Source organism: Humulus lupulus, chromosome 1 (assembly GCF_963169125.1).
Source record: "Humulus lupulus chromosome 1, drHumLupu1.1, whole genome shotgun sequence".
In the NCBI taxonomy this organism is placed as follows: domain Eukaryota; kingdom Viridiplantae; phylum Streptophyta; class Magnoliopsida; order Rosales; family Cannabaceae; genus Humulus; species Humulus lupulus.
In genome coordinates, this window is record NC_084793.1 from 273,935,689 (window position 1) to 273,943,899 (window position 8,211).

The following is an 8,211-nucleotide window of genomic DNA, read 5'->3' on the forward strand; positions in this document are numbered from 1 at the left end:
TGCCGATTCTGACTAATGAGTTAGTGCCATTCACAAGTAAGCAATGCAATCAGGCATATATCATATGTCAAATATTCAAATGTAGGGCATTCAACAAGCTTACTTAATAGTCGCTAGCATAATTATGATCATGCACAAATGCAGAGACTCAAGCACTGAACAATCTCATATTCAACATTCATGTCATGCCCTAATCACATGTGTTATCCCCAAAATTTCGTTCAATGATGTGGCAATCAAAAGTGACAAGTGGCAATGCATGGTAGTGAATGGCACATTAATAGTCAATAAATGGGTTGACCAAGAAGTGCAAAGGTTTGAAATTAATCTTAGGAGTTGTGATATTATGGGTCAAGAAATTGATTTATCTAGTCAGAAAGTAATTTGACCGACTAGGTAAAATTTCTGTCCAACCAGTAAAAAATTATGTTCGACCAGTCACTTCAGAAAATAGTGTTATCCGACCAGTAAAGTGTTTTGCCCGACTAGTAAAGTGTTTTGGCCGACTAGTCACTTTAGGAATCAGGTTTATCCGGCCAGTCAGCTTATGAAGATGTTTTGGCTGACTAGGAATGTGTTTTGGCTGACCAGTCACTTTAGTAATGTGATATAGCTGACTAGTCATCTCATAGATGGGTTTCATCCGACCAGTCGTCTTAGAAATGGGTTTCATCCGACCAGCTATGTCAAATTGAAGGAGTAGCCGACCAGATGTGTCAGAATCTCAGGAGTTAACTGCCCAGTGACTTCTTTATAGAATCTCAACAACAACTTCAACCCGAATCACTCGTAACTACCGTGCGAATCTCTTAGATATCCCGAAGTAATAGCTATATTGTTGTAATTTGGATTTATTTATTATTTTATTAATTAAAGATGGTGGGAAGAACCAAGGACCCCGTGAAAGGGATATTTCTAATGTACTATCCATGAGCCTATAAATAAATGGCTCATGGCATCATTATGGGGGACTGATCTTTTGGAGACTTCAAGACTCTCTAATTTTTGGGACTTTGGGATTGTGACTTGGGGCATTCTTGGGGCATTTTCTGAGAGAAAGTTTGTATTCTTGAGAGAGAAACTCTATATTTTTTCTATTTACACTTAAGAAACTCAGCTGACACAGGTTCATCTAATCTTAAGTGTAGATCTATATATCACAACTCCAAGTGGATTAGGCTATTACCAATAAATTGGGGCTGAACCACTATAAAATTATCGGTGTCATATTTTCTCTTGAAGGTTTACTGTAGTTTTGACGTCTACTCGCAGTTGGCCAAAATTGTGGTCAATATTTTTGGTGCTTTGATTGAGAGCCTGAAGAGAAAAAACACACGACTATCATATCATTATGGCGCCCAAGAATACCAATGCAACATTCAAGAAGTCAGGCACGTCAAATGAGCCTGCTAGATCAGAAGGTCCTAGAACTCAGAACCCTTAGACTGAGCCCAGGGTCTTTCTCAAGGAGACGACTCCAGAGGTTGAACAACTCCAGGAAGCCATGGGGGCCTTCCAAGAGGAGATAATGCAATTTAATGTTCGGCAGGAGTCTTTCGCTGAAGATATGGCCAGGCAGAGAGCTGCGTTAGAGCAACAGAGGCACGATATGGAGGCCAGAAGTGAAGAGATCAGACAACGACAGGAGGAAGTCGACCGGAGACATCGTGAAGCAGAACTTGCTCTAGAAGTGGCTACCCAATTGGCCCAAGCCAATGCTCAAGCCGCTGCAGGAGTAGCCACCGAAGGAGCATGGAAGGACAATGATAGTCAGAAGTCCCCTACTGGCAGGACAGACTCTCGGGGACCTGACCGGAGTGGAAGCAATCAGACTGGTCGGGAAGATGACGGAGTCCGCTCCAGAACTGCATCAACATAAAGGGAGAACTCTAAAACCCCTTCTAGAAGTAACCGGTTGGAAACCTCCCGATTAGGAAGTCACCGGTCGGGCAGTAAGCACAATCCACCTGCAAGCAACCAAACCAAAGCTCCTCAAGATAAAAAAAAACTCCTAGCTACAAAGATGGACATGGTCGAGACGAGGGGGACAGTCATCAGACCAACCGGTCAAGAGAAAAGGCAAAGGAAGGCATTGACCAGCAAGGAGGAAAAGACTGGCCGGGACGTACCGAGAAGCCTCCACTACATCCCGACCAGCAGCGTAGTAGGAGAGAGCAGGTCCCACATAGTAAGCCTTCTGAGAAATCGAAAAGTACAGTGTTTGATCGCCTAGGAGGACACACTTCCCGGAAAGATCTAAGGGATGTTGTCAGAGACAAGAGAAGGACCGTCCCGGTCGAAGGGAAAAATCTGAACCACCCTGCCAGCCAGGTAGAAATACTTGACGACAGTGTACCAGATGGAAATGCCTGACCGGACGGTCACGACCTTGGAACCCCATCAGTTGCACCAGCCATCCAAGCCCAGCTTGATGTGCTAATGGCCGCGGTGCAAGGTTTGTCAAAACATCCCTCCGGAATGGAAGTGATAGACCACATAAATGGTAGTCCCTTTTGCGCTAGGATCAGAGCAGCCCAACCGCCAGCTAAGTATAAAGCACCAGTTCTGCCGGTATATACAGAAAAGGCGGATCCCATCAGACATGTTGGGAAATTTGAGGACCAGATGGAAGTGCTCGGGGTAAGTGACAATTACCGGTGTAGAGTCTTTCCGACTACATTGTCAGATACTGCCCAGGAATGGTATTGGAAGTTTAAGCCGAATTCCATCACCTCTTGGGAAACATTCAGAAAGGAGTTTTGTAGACAATTCAACGCTGCCCGGACTCCACTAGTTTATGCCAACCACTTGGCAGATATCAAACAAGAAAAGATGAGTCTTTAAAGAATTATATACAGAGATTCATGAGTGAAGCCAATAGAGCAACTGCTGTAGGAGACGAGGGGAAGATGGTTGCCATATCCTCTAGAATAACTTATTGAAGCCCTTTGTGGGATAGTATACATAGAAATCCAATTTCAACACTTCAACAATTTCTTGACCGAGCACACAAGTATATGAAATTAGATGATGCAATCGAGAAAGAGGAGAATGGCATAAACAATCCGGGTGGATCAGCTGACCCTCCTTAGAATGGTGGAAACGATCAGAATGGTGGAGAGAAACATGGGAATAACGGGTTTGACCGCCATGAAGAAAAGAAGGCTAAGTCGAGTTCAAACAAAAAACCAACCAAGTATGAGCCTCAGTTCACTAATTACACCACTCTCTCAGCCAGCCGGGTGGAAATATATCTTGCTAGTCATGAAGAGGTTCCCTACAAGAAACCTCCACCCATCAGGAAAGAGATGAGTAAGAGAGACATGAATAAGTTTTGTCGTTTCCATGAAGATTATGGTCACGACACGAATGAATGCAATCACCTCAAAGACAAGATAGAATTTCTTCTCCGGTCGGGCCAGTTGAAAAAGTACCAGGCAGAGACACCCCAAGGAGAAGGAGGCAGCAACAATTCTGGGTTCAAACGACAGAGATCTCCACCCTTGCAACCAAGGCATGTGGACTTTACCTTAGACATTATATGTGGAGGTCCACACTACTTGGTTGAGGATAGTAACAAAGCAAGGGAGAGGTATGCCCAGACACTTCGACATGAGCGGTAGTGCTAGGATCAGATTTGGTGAACGGTGCGCGATCAGAAACCACTGGAATAGCGAGCATCTGAGGTTATATTATCACTAAAATACCACTTTCAGAGTGGTAACTTAATTTCAAGTTGTTTAACTTGTTATTTGAGTTTGGTTTATGAGCTGGTTATTTGCTAACCAGTCATTTATTTATTTTCAAGCAATTTTTGTTGTTTAACACTCATTGTTAGACACGTTTTGTCCTTTTTAATTTACGAGTAATAAAAGAGACTACGCGCAGCGTGGTCGATTCTTGCTACAATGTGCATGTGTGTTAATTATCCGAACAGTGTTCAACTGCTCGAATATTTTTCCATATATTCTGTGTTTCACGAGTAATTAACTGCTCGAATAGATTCGGTCAAGTCGCAAGTGACCAAGGATCTTTCAACCCTCGATCACTTGGGGGGCACATGGGGTACACTAGTATATAATTTAACACAGGAAATAAGAGCACGAGTTAAGATATTTGTTTTTAGGCTGACTTGTAAAATTTTGAAGTCAAAAAATGCCATTAAGCTAACTTGTTTGACAAAGCTTAAGTAATTTGGAATTTTTCAAAATTTCAAGTTAGAAGCAGATATTCGTGTGACAATAAACATTATGCTCATAAAATGTTAGAGCAATAAGAGTGTGAGAAAGTATACTTAGTATGGACTTATGAAATGTCTAGAATTTCTAAGTTAGAAAACTAAGTACTCATGCGAAAACATAAGGCATACATCAGAGTGACTTTACTATTCACAAAAAACTTATAATGTTTTAAGTTTAAAAAGACTTAGAATGTTTCAAGTTAGCAAATAAAAGTAAAGTATAAATGCCAACAACTCGACCATACGAGAAATATATCAAAGTTGCTAAGCAGCAGTTGTCTTCCCAGAAGTATAAGAAAAAAGAGTAAAATACTAGCCAGATACAAAGTTCACCTGGTCAGGTGCAAAGTTTTCCTGGTCGGGAGAGCAGATACAACTTCCCTGGTCGGCTGAGCATGTTTCACTGGTTGAGTAGGAAACTCTGTTGATGGATAGGAAGCTCTTAGGTCGGCTAAGAGTGTCTACTGGTCGGGTAAACTAGTCCCTGACTAGTTAACACCATCGTCAACATCCAGGGCCTCCTCTGGTCGGAGTGATAGAGCAAGAGAGGCAGGCACATCAATCTTTGCCTGGGCTTCCACCAATTGATCATTCAAGACCTTGACCAACTCCTTATAGTCTATTGCTCGACGTTGAGCATGACTAACAGTGATGAGTCCCTGGAGTAAACCAAACAGGAAATGAATGCAAAGAAAAAATATTTACTACCCAGTAAAATATTTTCTCTAAGCAGTAAAAATATTTACTACCCAGTAAAATATTTTCTCTGAGCAGTAAAAATAATTTCTACCCAGTAAAATATTTTCTCTGAGTAGTAAAAATATTTTACCCAGATAAAAATGTATGAGAGCAACAATAATAATAAGAAATTTTTGGTGCCTAAATGCATGAACCATAAAGTATTTGTAGAAGCCCAAGGACTTAAGGGCATGCGTCCGAGCGGTTAGGTTGTGGTGTCCAAGCAGCCAGACGCGCGGCCGAGCGACTGTGGTGTCCGAGCAGCCAGTGCACGACCGAACGGCTATGGTGTCCGAGTGGGCAGGTGTGCATCCGAGGAGACAGGCACGCCGAGAGGAGCTTGGCACATCCGAGGCTACATGTCCGAGAGGCTGGCATGACCGAGCGACTGGGAGCATGCCCAAGAAGTAGTGTCCGAGTGGCTGGGCTGCGTCCGAGGAGCAGCATGTCCGAATAGGCATGGGTGTCCGAGCGGCTGGGGTGGTGTCCGAGCGACTGGGGTAGTGTCTGAGCGGCTGGGGTGCGTCTGAGGAGCAGCATGTCAGAATAGGCATGGGTGTCCGAGAGGCTGGGGTGGTGTCCGAGCGGCTGGGGTGCGTCTGAGGAGCAGCATGTCCGAATAGGCATGGGTGTCTGAGCAGCTGGGGTGGTGTTCGAGTGGCTGGGGTGCGTCCGAGGAGCAGCATGTCTGAGGAGTAACATTACCAAGGAGTTGTTTGGGTTTCGAGGTACAAGTGTTCCAAGGGACAAAAGAAATCTGATCGGTTAGGAATGGTAAAATAAACAAGTTTGATGGGCTAAAGGAAAAGTTTGATCGTGGGTTTAATTCAAAAGTGAAAGTTACTGACGGGGTGGAAGCTTTTGGACAACGTGAATAACTATAGCTAGAGAAAAAGTTTATCATATGAGAAAATCATATAATACACTTTGGGGGGGGGGGGGGGGGGCAAATGTTATTCCCAAAATTTCGTTCAATGACATGGCAATCAAAAGTGACAAGTGGCAATGCATGGTAGTGAATGGCACATTAATAATCAATAAATGGGTTGACCAAGAAGTGCAAATGTTTGAAATTAATCTTCGGAGTTGTGATATTAATGGTCAAGAAATTGATTTATCTGGTCAGAAAGTAATTTGACCGACTAGGTAAAATTTCTGTCCGACCAGTAAGATTCTCGACTGACTAGTAAAAAATTATGTCCAACCAGTCACTTCAGAAAATAGTGTTATCCGACCAGTAAAGAGTTTTGCCCGACCAGTAAAGTGTTTTGGCTGACCAGTCACTTTAGGAGTCAAGTGTATCCGGCCAGTCAGCTTATGAAGATGTTTTGGCCGACCGGGAATGTGTTTTGGCCGACCAGTAATGTGTTTTGGCCGACCAGTCACTTTAGTAATGTGATATAGTCGACTAGTCATCTCATAGATGGGTTTCATCCGACCAGTCGTCTTAGAAATGGGTTTCATCCGACCAGCTATGTCAAATTGAAGGAGTAGCCGACCAGATGTGTCAGAATCTCAGGAGTTAACTGCCCAGTGACTTCTTTATAGAATCTCAGCAACAACTTCAACCCGAATCACTCGTAACTACCGTGCGAATCTCTCAGATATCCCGAAGTAATAGCTATATTGTTGTAATTTAGATTGATTTATTATTTTATTAATTAAATTTGGTGGGAAGAACCAAGGACCCCGTGAAAGGGATATTTCTGATGTACGATCCATGAGCCTATAAATAAATGGCTCATGGCATCATTATGGGGGACTGATCTTTTGGAGACTTGAAGGCTCTTTAATTTTTGAGACTTTGGAACTGTGACTTGGGGCATTTTGGGGCATTTTCTGAGAGAAAGTTTGTATTCTTGAGAGATAAGCTTTGTATTTTTTCTATTTACACTTAAGAAACTCAGTTGACATAGGTTCATCTGATCTTAAGTGTAGATCTATATATCACAACTCCAAGTGGATTAGGCTATTACCAATAAATTGGGGCTGAACCACTATAAAATTATCGATGTCGTAATTTCTCTTGAAGGTTTACTGTAGTTTTGACGTCTACTCGCAGTTGGCCAAAACCGTGGTCAACAACATGATTCTCATGCATCACATACTGGGTACATTTTTCTTACCTCTGGTTTAAGCGAGAAAAAACGTTAAAATGACCCTTGAGAACGATCAATCCTTTGATTCCTTAGCGGTCACCTAGTCATAACCAAACATAACCCCCATTAATGAAAATCTACCATAAAATGTTCTTGACCTAAACCTCACTCCCGGGACCCCAAATTGTACCCAAATGGTGAGTAGATTCGATTACGAGCCTTAGGAATTGAAACCCCGAGCTAAAAACCCTCAAAAGTGCCCAAAACAGGAATCTGGAAAAGCAGGGTAGCGCTTTAGCGCTACCCCCCTAGCGCTACAAGCAGGGCAGAATGCCCCTGGCTAGCGCTGTAGCGCCCATAGCTGGGCGTTGTAGTGCTACAACCAGGGTTTTCAACCCTGGTTTTTCCCTCCTTCGACTCCTCCATTTCCAACCTAAAAAACAAGCTTCCAAACCTCATTCAAACCCCCAAATAAACCCAAATACCATATACACAAGTCCTAGGCATCGTAACCCAAACAAACCTTGCCAAAAACTCCCATAAATCCTCAATATCAACCTTGAAAATCCAGCTGAAATCCAAATGAAAACAGAGTATGAAACTAGAGTTTTAATGACTAGATACTCACGTCAATCTCAGTATCACATCCTCTTCAATGATAGAACATAACTCTAGATCATCAAAGTTTGGTTCCTTAGCTTGGTTCCTCAAAAAGAGCTTCAAAATTCAAAAGAAAAAGAAGAGAAAATGATGACCAGGAGAAGGTTAAGGCGATGCTCTGTTTTCTACAGTCTTCTACAACTTCTCAACGGTTTATATCTATCCTTAGGTAAAAAGACTAAAATGCCCCCAAGCCTATTTAAAACCTTTAACAACCACCAAGGGCAAAATCATCCTTTCCTGCCTATCTCGTTAATCATAATTAACACCCTCCAATTCCTGTTATTTCCAATATTCTCAAATGCTAATAAATCATATCCCATTACCCTTTAATTCCCGGTAATGTTCTAATCCTCAAATTACCCCGAGACTCACCCCGAGCCCCGAAATTAACTCCGTTATGACCAAACCGATAACTTGCATTCTGAGATCGTCTCATGCCGAAAAGCTCGAACAAATCCACATATAATGTGG